At 35.9% G+C, this 20,184-nt stretch overlaps 1 protein-coding gene across 3 annotated transcripts in view; it reads right to left on the bottom strand.

Moving 5' to 3' along the window:
- The window catches only part of AFG2A (AAA ATPase AFG2A), a 335,659-nt gene that overhangs the window by 267,827 nt on the left and 47,648 nt on the right, over window positions 1-20,184 (bottom strand). The window lies entirely within an intron of this gene.

Raw genomic sequence — 20,184 nt, 5'->3', positions numbered from 1 at the left:
TAATGTGTACATAAATAATCACAGTACAATGGAAAGGATGCTAAGCACAGTAACAAAGACACAGAAAAAGCTTTTGGGAGTTCCCAGGAAGAAAAGATTACTTCCAGCTGGAAGGCAAATCTGAAAGTCAACTTCTAAAGAACAGATGAGATCTGGAAATGTGAAAACAGGGGAATGGTCAGGTAGAGGCCAAAAAATTACAAAGGCTCAGAGGAAAGTATGAAGGAATAAGAGAAAAAAGATATGAGGGAGAAAAATTTAAAAAGGAAACTAAGTTGAAACTATATAGTGGGGGACCCTGAAGACTAGATGATGGAGTTCAAGAACCTCTCTCTTCATAAAAAGTCTTTGAAGATTTTTAATCTGGAAAGTGATATGGTCTGATCTGTGCTTTAGGAAGACTTCTCTGACAAGATTCATTTAGAGAGGAGAAAGAATGCAGGGAGATCAATTAAGGACCTATCACAAACATTCTTAAAATAAAAAAACAAACTTAAACTAGGGTAACCACATGCAGAGGATGAAGACACACCAGAGTGATACTGCAGGTCCACAGTACAAGGGTTTTGAGGTTAGAGTAAGAAAGAGGGAGAATTTAAAGCTGAAGATTTCAAGATGAGTTGATCGAACATGAAAAGAAAAATAAATTTTAAGAGGGAAAATATATGATAGATTTTTATTTCTGGATATAAAGAGTTGAAACACAGCACAGAATATTCAAGAGACAAAAAGGGAGCAGTTGGAATGTTAAGCATCACAAATGGAGCTCTGGAAAGAGGACAGGACTGGAATTTCAATTTCAGAGAGCTCTACATACAAATAATAAAAACTATGACATCAATTAAAATTGCCACCAGGAGAGGAGAGATGTGGGTGAAAGGCAGATTGCTGGGCACCACCTACATTCAAGAGGCAAAAGGGGAAAAAAAGAGGAAGAAAAAGTTCAGAAAAACAAACAATTCACAAATCCAAAAAAGAGAAAGGTTTTGTTTGTTAATATCAGGAAAAGGTTATTTTTTTTTTTTTTAAGAACTTGCATGGTTTTAGAGAGGGGGACTTTGTTGTTTTTCTTTTTTGTCAACGGAACCAGAAGAATGCTATATTATGAACCATAATCCTGAAATCAGATTTAATTATTCTTTTCTAAATTGTTTTCTTGGGATTTAGTTTTAAAAAGTAAGATTACTGGATTAAAGGCATGAACATTTTTAGGTCTCTTGATGCATAATGTCAGTTTGCTATCCCAACCGCCTTATCTATTTTAGTAGCATGAGTCATACGTGTATAAGTTTCCCTACAGTATCATCAGCCTTGGGTTTTATTTTGCCTTTTTCTTTTCCTGATTTCTGATTTCACCAATTAATAAAACTAAAATTAAACTTGAGATCAATGCACATAAGCTTATGGCCCTAAAAATACAGGATCAAAGTGACTGTTTACCACAGAAGGTGACTGTTACTTCTATTTTTTTTTTTTTTTTAAATCTTTTTTTTTTTTTTATTTATTTATTTGACAGAGAGAGACACAGCGAGAGAGGGAACACAAGCAGGGCGAGTGGGAGAGGGAGAAGCAGGCTTCCCGCTGAGCAGGGAGCCCGATGCGGGGCTCGATCCCAGGACCCTGGGATCATGACCTGAGCCGAAGGCAGACGCTTAACGACTGAGCCACCCAGGTGCCCCTGACTGTTACTTCTAAAACCAGGCCTGCCTCAAGGTGCAGCCGAGTTGTCACACCCCTGAGGGGTAGTTCCTGCTTCTGCTTTCTTGTGTCTCTCATTTTTCTTTTCCTTTTTCTTTTTAAATAAAATTTTGAAAATTTTCAACATACACAAAAGTTGAAAAATCAATACAGTAAGTGTATACATACATTTTGCCAAAATTCACCAATTTTTAATATTTGCCACACATGCTGTAATGCATGCTCTCACTTTCTCTCTACACACACACCAACAGTACAGACACAAACACACATACTTTATCAATTTTTAAATTTGCCACTGAATCTTTTTAAAGTAGGATGGGGACGCCTGGGTGGCTCAGTTAGTTAAGCGTCTACCTTCCGCTCAGGTCATGATCCCAGGGTTCTGGGATCAAGCCCTGCATTGGGCTCCCTGCTCAGCAGGGAGTCTGCTACTCCCTTTCCCTCTGTTCCACCCCACTGCTCATTCTCTCTCTCCCTCTCAAATAAATAAAATCTTTAAAAAAAATAAAGTAGGATGCAGATATCAAGACTTCTAAATACTGCAGCATACTCTCATAGAAATAAACATTCTGGGAAGAGAGTGTTAAGGAGGGTAGTCAACAACTATCAAAAACTAAATAGAGGGGCGCCTGGGTGGCTCAGTCGTTAAGCGTCTGCCTTCTGCTCAGGTCATGATCCCGGGGTGCTGGGATCAAGTCCTGCATCGGGGCTCCCTGCTCGGGCTCCGTGCTCAGGCTCTGTGCTCGGGCTCCCTGCTCAGCAGGAGGCCTGCTTCTCCCTCTCCCACTCCCCCTGCTTGTGTTCCCTCTCTCGCTGTCTCTGTCTCTGTCAAATAAATAAATAAAATCTTTAAAAAAAAAGAAAACTAAATAGAGAGATCAGAAAGTATAGAGTATTAAAGAAGTAGTGGTCAGTAGATTTAACAACAGGGTTACTGAACTGAATGCTTTAAATATACCAGTTTTTGTTTTTATGCCTTTTAGCAGTGGAATATACATACACACACAACACAAACACACATTTATGAGCACATACAGACAGTATATATATGTTATATATAATGTATCAGAGCTATATTTATAATAACTACCAGAAATGTAAAAGTCAGAGAAGCACTCCTTAAACTTGTGAAAATTAAAATGATAGTGTGTTACTGTTATGATCCTGCATGATGCTCATTCAGTTGTTACTATGCAATTATTATACCTATACAATGAGAAGAGCACACTGTCAACGTGCTCCACTAGGAGTGGACTTTCCATGTCTTGGAGTACGTTTGAGTTTTACTTTTTTTTTTTTTTTTTTTTTTTTTAAGAGAGAGGGAGAGAGAGACAGAGGTGGGGGAGAGAGAGAGAATCTTAAACAGGCTCCACACCCAGTGTGTGAACCCAACTCGGGGCTTGATCTCACAAACCTGAGATCATGACCTGACCCGAAATCAAGAGTCAGATGCTTCACTGAGCCACCCAGGCACCCTGAGTTTTACTTTAAGTAATGTAGCATTATAGCAAAATACTTATTTAAGCTAATTTAAATAAGTACACATATACAGATAAAATTTTCTTAAAGGTTAATGTAGAACTATATCTTTCTTAATCAATGACATTTTATAAAAGATTCAATTATATGCCTATAAATGCCTAGGGAGTATTTTTTCTCAGGTTTGTATGAAACTAAATCAATCTGGCAAATCTTCATCACGATAAAATTTGGTTTTCAATACATTTGTGTATGTTTGGTTTTTAATCAGTCTTTTAAAGAGTCTTGAAAAAAGAGTTTTTTAAAAGAACTTAATATCAGATACTAAGTACCTCCATGAACCACACATGGAAATCACTAATATAAACACAAAGAAATCCATGTGATAAAAGATGATCTCTGTAGTTAATAAGGATCAGGGAGTACTAGCAAACAGAGTCAGCTGGACCCGGAGTTGGAGAGGGCTTGTCCGCCAAGAAAAATTAGAATGCTTTTATCGGAAAACTGTTCACTAGCATGGAAGAGGCCAAAACACTGATGCCACTGTATGGACCTAGTAGTCTTGCTGAGGAGTTGTTCCACTGCCCTGAAGGCTGAAGCAGAAGATTGAAACAATCCTGTCCCCTACCTCTCTGCCAAGAGAGAGCTCTTGCTTCATCGGTTGTACTTTCTCTATTACTGCTTGATTGTATTTTTCCCTATATTCTTTCCTCAGCCTACAAACATTCCCTGTTTCTCCCTATCCTTCAAAACAACCTTCCTTCGATACTGTTTCTAATGTTCTATCGCCTTCTTTTTCACCACTAAACTTTTTTTTTTTTTAAAGATTTTATTTATTTGACAGAGAGAACACAAGCAGAGGGAGACAGGGAGAAGCAGGCTCCCTGCTGAGCAAGGAGCCCGATGTGGGACTCGATCCCAGGACCCTGAGATCATGACCCGGGCCAAAGGCAGCCGCTTAACCAACTGAGCCACCCAGGCATCCCTCACCACTAAACTTTTTGAAAGATAGTTAATACTCCTCTATTCCTACTGTATTTATATCTCCCACTTTATATTTTAGTTAAGTATTTATCTTGTCAAACAGTAGTAGGAAAGGAGTGTAAAAGGATAAAGATAGGGGCGCCTGGGGGGCTCAGTCGGTTAAGCGTCTGCCTTCAGCTCAGGCCGTGATCTCAGGGTCCTGGGATTGAGCCCCACATCGGGCTCCCTGCTCAGCGGGGAGTCTGCTTCTCCCTCTGCCCCTCCCCGCTGCTCATGCTCACTCTCTCTGTCAAATAAATAAATAAAATCTTTAAAAATGAAAGGATAAAGATAAAAAGTTTAAGACTGGTGGAAACGCAGGGAGTTGAGGGAGTTACACCAGGTCTCTAGCTTCTCAGGGAAACATAAGGCAACATCATCTGCAGAAATATCAATTAATCTAATAAATACTGACTAAATGTCTATTTCATAATATGCTGGTTGCTGGGGACAAAATAGTTTTTGTCCATACTGAGCTTCTGACCTGATATAGGAATACTTCCTTAAAGGGATATATTTCCATAGTTAGGCAATTACTATATAGCATGGTACATGCTATAGTCACAGAATTTAAATGTATGGTCAAAAAAACTTTTCAGAGGTGATATATGAGGTGGGATCAAATGAAACTAGCCAGCTGAAAGTAACAGTAGGTGCCATGGGAGGAGAAAGAGAAAAAAAAGCATCATAAATTAGGAGAACTAAAAGTAATTCAGTATGGCTAGAATTTCGGGAGCCAGGAAAGGATAGAAAGGAGTAGAAACAAAGAAGGTTAGCAACAGAGGAAGCTATCAGACCTTGAAGACTCATAAGGCATCAAGAAGTTTAGACTTTATCTTGAGAGATATGGAGAACAAGTTAATCATGGAAATGACATAATCAGATTTCTGGAAGACAACTGTGGCTACAAGACAGAGTAGGGATTAGAACTTGGAGGGGGCTTCTACAGTAATTCAGATAAGAGATGGTGATTATCTGCACTAAAGTAGCAGTGGGGCTATACAGATGAAAAAAAATTAAAGCTTATTAAACCATAGTAAACTATATTAAATAAGGCAAATCAATGAGTTTTAAAAATTAATTAGATCTGAAGAAGGGGTGGTAAAAAAAGAACATGGAATCAAGGGCAACAGCCACGATTCAGACTTGGACAACTAAGTAACTGGAAGTTACATTAAAAGGAACATGTTTGGAAATTAAGGAATAGTTTCCAATTATTATACTGTGATTGGAATTTACGAGTGAAATAAATTCAATAAACCAAGAAATGTCTTCTATGTGCTGGACTTGTGTTAGTAACTGTAGGGGCACAAAGATGAGTGAGGAAATGTCCTCAAAATTTTGTACTCCAGAAAAAGAAATAAGAAACGTCTTTGTCTAAAGACATAAAATAGCTGTCTTCAAACAAAGTAATACAAAATCTACTGAAAAAAATACAAAACAGTTCTACAGTTCTCAAATATGTGAGATGGTGAGGACCGACATTTGGAAATTGTGCATATATGTAAGACTTATGTCAAGGTGTTAGAATGTGAAAATGATAGCAAATGAGTGAAAAAGAAAAGCAATAAAAGAAATGCATCCAAAAAACCACTACTGTGGTCAATCACACAGAGAGCTAGCTACAACTAAGTCTAAAGCAGTTTCCTATGGTCCCTTTCCAACTGGCTGCAAGGTGAGCTGGGAGCAATGAAGCTGACCACCTTTCCATGCCACTGTCATCCATTCAAAAAACCACTAAGTGCCTACTCCATACTCAGTCTCATACCAGGTAATGGTCTACAAAATCCTTGCTCTCAGGGTTAAAATACAGTAAATAAGAGATTAAAAATAAAATCACTCTAATTACTGCATGGGGAATGAACTTAGTGGGGGGTGGGTAGGCAAGACTGGATATGGAAGACGCAGTTAGATGGTGGCTTGGAGCAGGATTACAGCAGTGAGATGGCAAGGAGGGCCAATTTGGGCATGAGAATATATTCTGGAGGTAGAACCAGTAGGACTTATTGAATAGAATGTGAGGGAATGAGAGCAATCTGGGGTAACTCCTGAAAAAAAAAATTGGCAATTCCCACCTCATATGATCATATATCAGCTATCCTTATAATAGGTACAGCTTATAAGAAATTAGGAAGGACAATATAATAAGAATTATCTGTTTTCCCAACACCTAAAAGTAGTCATTGTTAATGGTACCCTCTAGTCTTTCAAATGTGTGTGTGTGTGTTTTCACTGAGATCATAATGTATTCACAATTTTATATTCTGCTTCTTTTAACTTCATATATTTTTTCATATTATAGATCTTCCAGTTACTGTATGACTTTGGGTAATTTACTTGATCTCTCTAAACTTTCTCATCTAGAATATGGGGATAATAAAATCTAAGCCCCCAGTTTCATTATGAGAATTAAACACTATAGTTTATATTAACTGCACTTTGCCTGGCACACAGTAACTATTTAATAAATACTAGGTATTAGTTTATTTAAATGTCTGAAAGATGATTACAATGAACAGTTATATTTTGAAGGCTTAGTGACAAAAGATAAAAGCCCATCAGGCAATTGCATTTGTAGTTTCATGAGCAATCCTCAACTACTATAACTTATCTATTCTTTTCCTTTGTGTCTGATCATTACATATCTTAAACTAAAGGTAAATAAGTTTTGCATTTTAATTTAGCACCTAAATGCCAAATAAATGATGAATAAATCTACAGCTAAGATATCAATTCAAAAATGAATATAAATCAGCTTAAAGAGCTTACTATTGCACGGAAGAATCTTAAAGCACAGAAAGTCATGGGAAAAGTTAGTCTGTCAGAGAAGAATAAATACCAGCATGAAATCATAAAATCCTAAAACTAGAGCAGGAATTCAAAAACTAGCTGGTTCACTATCCCACCTTCAGACAGTATTTCATCTTTCAACTCCTCTCATCTTTCAACAAATACTATTTTATGCTCTTTAAAAAAATAAAAAAAAATCTGTAACTCTCTTTTTAATAAGTTATACTATATCATAACTGCCAGAAAATTATTCCTAAAATCTAACTTAAATCACTCCTGATAATAGCTGGGTCCTTTCTTTCTTACTTGGTCCTAATGAAAACAGTGAACAGCTGCTCACATATGGCTTTATAACTTTTTGAATTAATAATAAAGTTAGAAGTAAAGGAACAGCTGTCAAACAAGTATAGACGGAGCAGCGAGGTAAATTTCCCAAGGGAAATGCCCTCCACAAACTTCTTATAGTACTTTCTGGACAAGCATCCATCCAGCAATATACAAACCAACACCAAAACAAAAGAAACCCTCAAAATGCATACCCACGGAGGCCAAAAGACTTGATGATCAGATTTAAAAAACAAACAAAAACAAAACAACAACTTACGAAGTAGTTCCACAAGGACAAAGTAAAAAGTAATGAACAGAAATGCAGATATTAAGAGATACACTATGAGAGAGGAATTCAGTAGCTCCAGGGGGACTGACAGTGTCTTTACATTTGTGAGCCAAGATGCTCACATTTGTTACATGCCAAGTTTTACACTGCCAGGTACAAAAAATTCTTTTGAAAGTGTTATTTTTATAGAAAATATTGTGACAAAGAGTACTTTTCATTTTGTTCTTTCATGCTAACAAGTCCCAGCAGGAGGACAAGGAGCCAGGAGTAGCAAGTGGGTTAGCGCCTGTTCAAAATTTTCTGCGGGGTCACATGTTAACTTTTAACCAACTTAAATATTTAAAATACATTTATTTTGTTTAGAAATCATAAACATCTCAAATTACTAAAGATACTAAATAATGCAGAAAGAAGTAAGTTGAGAAAACCCAACCTCCAAGATCCAAAAGAAAGATCAATACATTTCCAGATGCTTCTTTAACGGAGATAAAGCAAAATTAGGAAGCAGTAAGTATTCAAAATGTGCTCTTAGATCTAAGTGAAAATAAGTGAAAGCCATTAGCTTTATATAGTGAAAAGACAAAAAATATTTTCCCCCATGCTTTCAAAACACAGTCTATGGAGGTTTTTTTTAAAAAAACAAGTCAAAGTTTCAGTTGTACTATAGTGCCATAAACCATCTACAGCCTCTTTCTCTCCACCCAATCCATTAAAAATAAAAACTTCAGAAAAAATACAACAAAAAAGACAACTAAGTGAGGACTCTGAAAATAAAGTAGGTGAACTGTGAGGGAAGTACAAATATAGAGAAGTGCTCTGCACCAGGTGTTAAGAGGCGCTAAGTATTCTAAGTATGTTTTCCTTCCCTTTTCTCTCTCCACTCAGTTTTTCCCCCTCTTCCTGTTTCACTTCCATTTTGCATAAGCAAGCTTGGTTGAAAATATCTAACAATTTCAGAGGTAAGAGTACAGGGAGCTTAAAAAAGTAGATGAGAAAGAATAAAAGAAACTGCACACCAAAACTTTGCCACTAATTGCAAACTGCCACTAATCTGGGTGATTTTGTTGTTCTTTAGTAAATCACATTAAGGATCTCACTGAAACATATAAAGGCTATGGGAGCCAGATGCTCCTATAACTCCTAGTTAATAAGGAAAAAAAAAAATTATGGTAAAGAAGAAATAAACTATTCAAATAAAAAAATTACAGATATCTCCCAAAGCTGCAAATATCATGGAAAATATGATCAACTTAAAGGCAAATGTTTTAACCAAATTTCAAACTGTATAAATTTCATAATCAGTTGAATGGTTACATTAAAACCTGAGTTCAATTTCTAAAATATCATTACCTTACAATCCTACTTTAATAAATTTACTATAATCTGTTCTCAGAGAACTGGGTATGTATGAATCTTATAAATATTATTATATATTATTATTATTATATTATTTAAATAAGCCTGCCTTAGATAACAAAACTCTATAATTTAATTCAACTTAAAAATAGTTAAGGGTGCCTGGGTGGCTTAGTCGGTTAAGCGTCTGGCTTGTAATTTCGGCTCCGGTCGTGATCTCAGGGTCGTGGGATCGATTCCCACCCCCAGGGACTCCACAGTTGGCAGGGAGTCTGCTTGGAATTCTCTCTCTCTCCTCTCCCTCTGCACCTCCTCACAGTAAGCAAGTTCTCTCACTTGCTCTGTTTCTAAAATAAATAAATAAATCTTAAAAAAAAAAAAAAATAGTTACTCATTTCCAAAATGAGCTTTTAAAACACAACCTACTTTTGCCAGATAAGCAAGTCCAGGAAAAATCTCAGAAAAAATGGAAACTTTAAACAAGAAAAAAAACAACAGCAGCAATAAAAAAAAAAAAAAAAAAGTAAAAACTCATCATGAAAATGATATAAAGTCTCACCTAGAAAATTCTTCCTATTTCATTAAAATATTTTATATTTTTTCTAATTTACCAAATTCCTTAAATAATTTTACTGTGAAGAGAAGAAAATGCTTTGAATATTTAAGGAAATTGCTTAGAAAATCCCTGCCATTCCTTCTCTGGCATAGCAGAACTGGGAAAAGACAAAGGAATATGGATAAAGGTAATGAAAAATATAAGAACAGAACAAAGAGAAAGGGACTTTTTACAGACTGGCCCCCCAAACCGAGGTGCTAAAGAAGCATATGTTCTACAAGTTTCTCAAGTGAATTTTAAATTAACCACAGTTAATAGGTAACAAAATGTCCCAATACTAAAGAAATATAAAATGTCCAGAAAAGAAAATGTTTTAAATAGTAAAAATTTTATTTTATTTTATTTTATTTTTTTTTTTAAAGATTTTATTTATTTATTTGAGACAGAGAGAATGAGAGAGAGAGAGCACGTGAGAGGGGGGAGGGTCAGAGGGAGAAGCAGGCTCCCCGCCGAGCAGGGAGCCCGATGCGGGACTCGATCCAGGGACTCCAGGATCATGACCTGAGCCGAAGGCAGTCGCTTAACCAACTGAGCCACCCAGGCGCCCAAATAGTAAAAATTTTAAAATGAGTTTTGTCCTGATTATTCTTCTGAGGGAATTTACAAGTAAACAAACAGAAGGACTCTTTTGTTATATAGGCATGTATCACCAGGACCTTCTTAAGATAGTGCCTTGTATATTACAGATGCTCAATGTCTAGTAAAGGAATAAATTAATAGGCAGACACATATTTCTCTTATATTATTTTAAAAATAAAGTGGCAAAAGAGGGAGAAATAGCAGGGGGATGGGCTGGTAGGAGGTGAGATGGGAAAAATAGGAGAGAATTAGGAATAAACCAGCATGTATGGTCAGACCTAATGAAAAAATGTTGCTAACATGTAAAAGTGTACCAAAGCTATACATATGCCTTGCATGACATTTTCTAGCCCAGATCTGTCCAAATAGCTGGATCATAAATTCAAACCATCTCCTCTGATCTCCTTTGATGGTTGGCTGACAATAAAAATTTTTGCATAATGGAAAGAAAAACCCTCCCCTGCCAAGACTGTCCAAAGAGATGCTCCAAATTTTTGTGAAATAGGAAGCAAAGGGAGGAGGTCCCCTCTATGTCAGAAAACTGATCAAACTTATATAAGCAAATTTCCTAAGGAGCTTCAACTCTGTGTTTTGAGATATAGACCAGAAAGGAAGTTCCCACATGGAAGAAAAAACAGTACTGGCCAGAGAGTCAAGATGTTGGGGAAAGAAGATTACTATTGATGTTCTGGCTTGAGGCAACAGGTATGAGAAGAAAGCCCTGACAGAGGAAAGGGGATAGCAGAAAATAATTCTTACAGCACAGTCCTAATGGTCAATATTTACAAAAACAACAAAGGATGTTACCTTATAGTTAAAGCTTGTCTTGGATGCTGAATGTGCTACATGTAACAACTGAGGGTATGAATGTTAGTGGGACAGAACCAACTTGGGAACCAGGTCTGAAAGATACCACAAGACAATTCTGGGGAATAAGCTGCCTAGAGAAATGAGACATATATTTTAGGCATGTAGTAAGTTCAGTGAGACAGGTCAAGCAAGTCTCAGGAACTAAGCAAGCCTACGTGGTAGATTGTTGAGCAAAACTTGACTAACCTAGGGTAGAATCTGTGTATCTTTTATAATTTCTGATAGGTATGGGGGCTCATGTGTTACAGGTATCAACGAGAGAGCCAGACTCCCATAGGTATAGTTGGTAGAGGTTTTAATATCAAATATCCATTTACTTATTTATTTATTCACTCATTCACTCTGATATATTCATTTTACTGCAAGGTTGCTATGTTTGGAATGTCTGGCCAGGTTCTACGAATATAGGTAGGTATACAGAATGAGGTATGAAGAATGCACAAGACTGACATGGTCTCTACATCATTGAGCTTACTGTCTGGAAGAAGAGGCAGACATCAAACAAATGCATTAATAATTGAATAACACGAAAGAAGAGATGCATATGAAGATAATAGCAGAATCATACTGAGGGACTTGAGTTTTACTCCAGATTCCCATCTGATAAAAGAGACCCGTTTTAGCTTCCCTAATCTGTGACTTAAGCAAATAAGACTATTTTCCTTCCTGGCTTCCTTTCTTTGCTATCGCTAGGGAAATCTAAAGTTGTGCACATTAGACATCCTGACACGTCACTGAAAAAAGCAAAGTAGTAAGACAGTTAAACATGGATTTAAAAAAAAAAAAAAAAACACGGAAAACAAATTCTGCATGTGAGCAGTGCATCCACCTAAAATCTAGTTAAGTACTCATGAGGGGCTGAGGGATTTTTAAATCAGATCATTAAAGGTTCAAAATTAATAATATATCCTTGTCAAGCCGGGATGAAAATGGCATTTCACCTCAGTGGTGTTTCTCTCTAAAACCCATAATATCCTAGCCTAATCATAATAAAAACATCAGCCAGACTCAAATCAAGGAGCATTCTACAAAAGACCTGACAGTATACTCAAAACTGTCAAGGCCATCAAAAACAAGCTAAGAATAAATGCTGTCACAGCCCAGGGAAGCCTAAGGAGACAGGATAACTAAATGTAATATGATAACCTATATGGAATCCTGAAATACACAAAGGACATTAAGAAAAAAACTAGTGAAATCCAAATAAAGAAAGCAGTTAGTAAGCAGACAGAGTGTTCAAAAAGGTTTAATTCAGAAGGCCTGGCTTGCTTAAACCCTGCACATTCTAAAGAAAGGCCAGTCTTTAGGACTGGCCATTGGCACCCTTCTGAGGGATAATCTCTGGCCTTTTAAATATTGTGCCTGATAAGAGTGTTTTTATACCTGAAGCCTTAGGCTAAGCTATACCAGTTTGACCAGATAAGCTTACCGTGACAATGTGAATTAAGAACATCTGTTTTTGCTCTGGAAATGGCTGGAATTTAAGTAGCTAAGTCAGACATGGAGGTGATGTATGCCTACATGACTGACCTCCAATAAAACCCTGGACACCAAAATTCAGATGATTCTCCCTGGTGAATAACACTTTACACATATTGTCACATCGCTTCAGGTAGAATTAAGTATGTTCCCATGTGACTCCATTGTGAGAGGACACCTAGAAGCTTGTGCCTAATTTCTCTGACTTCACCCCATGGGTCTTTTCCCTTTGCTGATATTGATCTGTATCCTTTCACTGTAATAAATCATAACCATGAGTGTAATGGCTTTTGAGTCCAGTTAGTCATCCTAGTGAATCAAGCCTAAGGGTGGTCTTGGGGCTCCCCAACAAAGACAGACAGATGATTACATTATTAAAAAAACTTAGAATTCTCTAGAACTCATATTCTCACATACTCCACTCCTACCTCCTAGTACCCATCTATAGCCCTGGACATTAGAAAAAAAAATATTATCTCAGGCCTCTGAACTTATTTTTTAAATTTACCTCCAGTTTATAGTGGAGTTCTCAGACATCTGCTAATTTTCAGATTAAGTTTAATCACTCTACCATATTTATCCCACTTTAGCATCATATCCCATTCCACTTTATAGCACTGGTCTTTCTATTTGGTCAAAACCAGAAGGTTCATTCTTAATACCCAAAACAAAACAAACAAAAACAAACTACATAAAAAACTATAAAGCATTTTTTTGAAAAGTACATGAAATTCTGATGCAATTTTAACATGGGATATTGGAATACATTCCACCCTGTGGCTTGGATATAAATCATTAAATATGAGACACTTCTAAAAACTGCCAAATAGGGGTGCCTGGGTGGCTCAGGCAGTTAAGCATCTGCCTTCGGCTTGGGTCATGACCCCAAGGTCCTGGGATCAAGTCCCACATCAGGCTCCCTGCTTAGCAGGGAGCCTGCTTCTTCCTCTGCCTGCTGCTCCCCCTGCTTATGCTCTCTCTCTCCCTCCCATTCTCTCTCTCACAAATAAATAAATAAAATCTTAAAAACAAAACAAAACAAAAAAACCCTGCCAAATAGAGACCTTTGTTTCTGGCCTATGAGTAAAAGAGATAAGAAAAAAAAAGATTTATCTTTCTGTCTGAAAAAGAAAAAAAAATTGAAGAAACTGACAAAATACATGAAACATTAATTCTCAGAACACAACAAAAAAGGACAATGATCCCTGAGAGAAAGGAAACCAACGAGCTGATTATACTCAACCAGCTGCATGGAAAAAGGTCACAGGTTATAGTAATGAAGGGGAAACACAGGCAGAACCCACAGGCTCCCTGAGATGAGAAGGTAAAGGTAGGAGTATGGGGAAGCCAAAGAGGCTAGGTTATCACAGAGCAGAGGATTAGAGATAAAAGAAGTCCATAGGGAGAGAACTCCTGAATTCTGATGAGGGTCTCCTTCATATACCCTGTTATCAGTGAACACATGTGAGAAAAACAAAATGAAGCAGGGGAGGGTGGGTGAGAGAGGCCCGAGACCCAAAATGAATAGAAGGAATAGTGTCTGCTCTCATAATTCACCAGGCATTAGGTATAATACTGAAAAGGATCTTATCCCAGTACTAGACAGAACACTGTTCTGGTCCTACCTAAGAAAATTTAAAGGCAAGATGCAACACCCCCCCAAGTAATCAAGCTATTTCCAAGTAACTTAACCACATCCCAGAAAAAACTTTAGGAGTATTAATATAAAAATTATTTAGCTGCCAACAAGGTAAAATTCAAAATTTCTGGAATTTAATAAAAAAGTATCAGGCACGCAAAGAAGCAGGAAAAGACAGCCCATAAGATCAATAAATTGAAGCTGATCCAGAAATTACAGATGATAGAATAAAGACATTAAAACAGTTGTTATAAATGTATTCAGTTTGTTCAAATAAAGGAAACACTGAAAACACTAAGTAGAAAAGAAAATATAAAAAGGTTAAAATCAAATTTCTAGAGAAGAAAACTAATTTAATGTCTATAATTTTTAAAATGCAATGGATAGACTAAGAGATTAGATATTTCAGGGGGGTAAATCAGGTTAGTGAACTAGTAGGTACAACAACAGACATTAAAAAAAAAAAACAAAGAGAAAAAGAAAAAGAAAAAAATGGACACAGCATTACTGAACTTTGGGACAATCTCAATCAGATAAATGTACATATATATTTTGAGTCCCCAATGAGGGAGGGAGGCAAGAAACAAACTAAATATAAGAAATAATGGCCAAGATTTTCCCCCCCAAAATTTGATTAAAACTATAGACCCACACATACAAGATCATCAATGAACCAGCACAAGAAAGATGAAGAAAACTACCAAGGCACATGATAACTGAATTGCTTAAAACCAGTGATAAAGAGGAAATATTAAAAGCAACCAAAGGAAAAAAGATATATTACATATGGAAAACAAAGAAAATGGAGACAGCAGATGTCTTTTCAAAACTACTGCAAGAAAGAAAGAAGGGTGGAGCAAAAGCAATTTGGGTGGAAATGAGAAATAAAAGATAGAACATCACTACTGATCCTGCAGACAGTAAAATGATAACAATAGAAATCTATAAATGACTAATTCCATTAATCCAACTATTAAGGCAAAGTGGACCAATTCCTTAAAAGATACAAACTATCAAAACTAACTCAAGAAAAAAATAAACAACTTGAATAGTCCTATATTTATTAAAAAATTAAATTGTACTTATGTCTTCCAAATAATGAAAATTCTAGGCCCAGATGGTTTCAGTGGAGTATATTTAAGGAAATAATATTAATTCTACACAATTTCTTCTAACACATAAATGATGGGAGAACACTTTCCAACTCATTTCATAATGCCAGCATTGCCCTAATACCAAAACCAGATAAAAAACTTCATAAAATAACTACAGACCATTATCTGTCATAAATATGTATGTAAAAATTTTCAATAAAATATTAGTAAATAAAATCCAGCAATTATATAAAAAGGGTACTGTATCACAGTCAAGTGAAATTCATCCAGAAATACAAGACTGATTCAACATTGAAAATCAATGTAATTCACTATATTGACAGACTAAAAAAATACATTATGATCATTTCAAAGATGCTGAAAATGCATTCAACAGAATTCAACATCCATTTAGGATTAAAAAAAAAATCTCTCAGCAAACTAGAAATAAAAAGGAACTTAACCTAATAAAGAACTTAAGAAAAAAAAGCTAGCATAATACTTAATGATGAGGGAAGGAATAAAGAGCTGCTGTTCAATACGTATGGAGTTTCAGTTTGGGAGAGGAAAAAGTTCTGGAGATCTGGAGATGGATGGTGGTAATGATTGCACAGCAATGTAAGCATACTTAATGCCACCAAATTATACATTTAAAAATGGTTAAAATGGTAAATTTTATGTTATGTATATTTTACCACAGGTTAAAAAAAAAAACACCACTTTTCCCATATAGGGTTGTCATGGCTGCAAGCTATAATTGTAGTTTCTATAATGCTATGGTTACAAACACAAGAGCAGGGTTAACCCTAGCTGGGGGGAAAATTACTCAAAGACATAAATGTAAAAGCTAAAACTATAAACTCTTAAAATATAAGATAAATTTTCATGACCTTGGATTTGGCAATGGTTTCTCAAATGTGGTACCAGAAATACACACAACAAAAGAAAAAAAGGCACACTGGACTTCATCAAAATTAAAAACTTGTGCCTCCAAGGTCACTATCAAGAAAATGAAAGAGGCAGGGCGCCTGGGTGGCCCAGTCAGTTAAGCGTCTGCCTTCAGCTTGGGTCATGATCCCAGGATCCTAGGGTTGATCCCCACGTCGGGCTCCCTGCTCTGCGGAGAGCCTGCTTCTCCCTCTCCCTCTGCCTACCACTCCCCCTGCTTGTGCTCTCTCTCTCTGTCAAATAAATAAATAAAATCTTTAAAAAAAAAAAAAAAGAAAGAAAATGAAAGAGGCAGCCCACTGAATGAGAGAAAATACTGCAAATCATACATACCTGATATCAGATATCATATATCTGATAAAGGACTTTATCCAGAATATATAAGAATTCTTATTACTCAATAATAAAAAGACAAATAACCCAATTAAAAATGGGCAAAGGATCTAAAGAGACATTTCTCCAAAGAACATACACATAATGGCCAATAAGCAAATAAAAAGATGCTCAATATCATTAGCCACTAAAGAAATGCAAATCAAAAACCACAATGAGTTATCATATCACACCCACTAAGCTAGCTATAATAAAAAAAGACAATAAAATAGATAGATGAGTTTTAGTGAGAGCATAAGGAAAGAGGAACACACCATACACTGCTGGTGGGGATATAAAATAGTGCAGTCACTTTGGAAAACTGTTAGTTCCTCAAACGGTTAAACAGAGAGTCACCAATGACCCAGCAATTCTACTATTTATAGATCCAAAAGAATTGAAAAGAGGTGCTCAAACAAAAACTTGTACACAAATGTTCAAATGCAGCTTTAATTATGATAGCCAAAAAGTAGAAGCAATCCAAATGTCTATGAATGGATAAATCAAATGTGCTACATCCATACAATAGAATATTACTTGGCAATAAAAAGCAATAAAGTACTGATACATGATGCATGATGAACTTCAAAAGTTTTATGCTAAGTGAAAGAAACCAGTCACAAAGAATCAAATATCTTATATTCCATTTATATGAAATGTCTAGAATAGGCAAATCGATAGAGATATAAAAGAGAGAAATGTTTGCCTAAGGCTGGTGAGGATGGGCAGGTTGGGAGATGATGGGTAATGGGAATAGGATTTCCTTTTGGGATGATAAAAATGTTCTAAAATTGACTGCAGTAATGGCTGTACAGCTCTTTAAATATACTTGACCATGAAAATATACACTTTAAATGATTGAATTGATATGTGAATTGTATTGCAATAAAGCTATTACCAAAAAATAAACATATATTTATATGGAAGGGCAAAAAAACTATTTCTGAAAAATAAGAACGTTTATGAACAAAAATCCTTCACAAAATATTCAGTCATTTAACAAACTTCTATTATTTAGTTATTACCATTTGCCAAGCAGTGGGGAAACAAATGTGAATAAGACAAAAGGTCCACAGGGATATATGTGTATTTTGTGTATTAGGTGTATTATGTCCACAAGGCATATATGTGTATTTTGTGTGTGTGTAAGGGATCACGTTACAAGATCTTTTTAACTGAGAGGTCAGAAAACAATTTTTTCAGGCACAGAAGATAACACATGCAAAAACAGGAGTGGTTCAACAAGACAAGAGCATAATAGACGAAGAAAGTGAAGGAGGCATGAACCAGGTTATGAATAGCAAGTTAAAGAGCTTAGACTTCATTCTAGAGATGATCAACAGGTAGTCATGCTGATGGCTTTTAAGCCGGATCAGTAATTTCTGTTGGAAAAATTACTCAACGAAGTGTTGGGAGGGAGCAATTACTCCGTATCTGTACAAGATGAAGTAAAGATACATAGTTCCGCAAAAGAACCACATCAACCCTACCAGTGGAACCCATAATTATGCTAAATGAAAATCTGTGTTTTTAGCAAACACTCAAGTATTTATTGAGTACCAACCAACTATAACATACAAGTGCAGCATATGCCTCTATGATAATCTCAACATTATTTATAAATTCAAAAGAAGACAGACATCAGAAAGAGCAAATTAAGAACTTTCTTTCATTCTATCATCTGAAAGGAAGGGTGTCTGATTTCACCAGTTAACCAGGATCAGAGCTGAGAACAGAAACTGCTGATCTTTACACTAACTTTTGTATCTCTCTCATTCCTCCTCAAGACTATAAGACTGAGAAAAGTAAGGTAGAATGAAAGAGTTAAACTTCTAAAATATTTAATACAGTTAAAACTACAACCTTGATTTTGGTACAGAGTATTTCCTGGTTAAAAGTAATCTACTTTCCCAAATGTGCTTTCCTGTTCAATTGTTATTACTTGAAACTATAAAAATGCACAAGAGAAGTTGGCAGGGAAGACTGGGATCTTGGGAGTGATAGAAGACACTCTTCTGTCTAGACAACAAGAAGCAAAATCAAAAGAAACCGAATTCAAAAGCCCTGCCAAGAACCAATATGGAATTAATAGAATTTCCACAGGTTGTATATCTATTCCAAAAAAAGCAATCTGTTATTTAGTAAAGCATCACAAAACCCTCAATCCTTGGAATCTGTAAAAAAGAAAGAACACACAGAATACAGTACTGTTTTTAAAGAATAGAAACTCAAATTCCTTCTAATTATCCTGAGGGTACATGAAGAATGAAATGTAATTATGGTCAATTAAACTATTTAACTCAAATCTCTGCATGAGAAAAGTAATGCTAATGAGCTCATCCTATGAAATTCAACTGCCTTGTCACATTCTGATGTTCTATTCTCATCTGAAAGAATGCCAAATGAAAATACATCAGTAAATTTTGAATATGTCATTAGTGAAACAGCCAGTCTTTATTTTTATAATTAAGTTTGCTACTTTTTAAAATGGGAGTCAATGAGATATGTTTATTTAACTAATGACATTTGGTATACACTTCAACGTGACTGCAGCCTACCTCTAAGTTTAACCTGGATCCAAGCTTACAAAGAGGTTTGGAGCTATACAATTAGTCTTGAGGCTCTGGTTGCAGTTCACTTTACAAAAGTGGGTTCACATGAAAGTAGAGCCCTCTCTTTTTATTGGCTTTTAGCTTATTCTGAACCAAATGTCCAAATTCTGAAAACTGCAATCCAAAAGCAATACCAAAAGTATAAAGATGGATTATTTCCAAATAATAAAACAACCTAAAGCTACATAAAATGAAATAGGGAAAGCCTGGGGGTATGGGTGGGGATGGTTTAAGATGCATAAAGGAATTAAACCTCATGGTAATCAATCTGTATATATTTGGTTAAGAATGCCATTTATCAGTGATAATTGTTATGGTATACATAAAATGACACTGCAAAGATAATATGTAATTACAACTATTAAAAGCACTGTATTTTTTTTTTTTTTTTTTTGGTTACCTTAATAAAAAGAATTTTCAATACAAGAAAGCGACACGTTTTGGCAGAAAATATAAAGGACTACTTTGTATCCTTCCAGGATAGGCAGCTTGGCACTATTACATGTATCTTTATTCAAAATTGTTAAATTCACTGAACAGTTAAGTTAAAACTCACTAAGGTTAAAATTCACTAAAGAAACAGCTTGCTTGGGCGCCTGGGTGGCTCAGTCGGTTAAGCGTCTGCCTTCCAGCTCAGGTCGTGATCCCAGGGTCCTGGGATGGAGCCCCCACGTCAGGCTCCCTGCTCAGCAGGGAGTCTGCTTCTCCTCCTGCCCCTCACCCCGCTTGTGTTCTCTCTCTCTCTGTCTCTGTCTCTCTCTCTCAAATAAATAAATAAAATCTTAAAAAAAAAAAAAACTTGCTTTATAAAATATGAAGAATCGGAAGAATGTTACATGAAGGCAATAATAGACTATATTATACTTTAGTATAGAAGAATGATGCAATATTTAAATATATGTGAAATTAACTATCTGGTTTTTTTTGTGAAAATTATAGATTTTCACTTGTCCATTGAACAAATATTGATTGGACATCTATTATGTGCTAGGATAAAAATAAAAGGATAA

The sequence above is a fragment of the Halichoerus grypus genome, chromosome 3 (genome assembly GCF_964656455.1).
Source record: "Halichoerus grypus chromosome 3, mHalGry1.hap1.1, whole genome shotgun sequence".
Taxonomy (NCBI): Eukaryota; Metazoa; Chordata; class Mammalia; order Carnivora; family Phocidae; genus Halichoerus; species Halichoerus grypus.
Note: the sequence above shows the minus strand (reverse complement) of the source record. Positions and strands in the feature narration are given on the sequence as shown.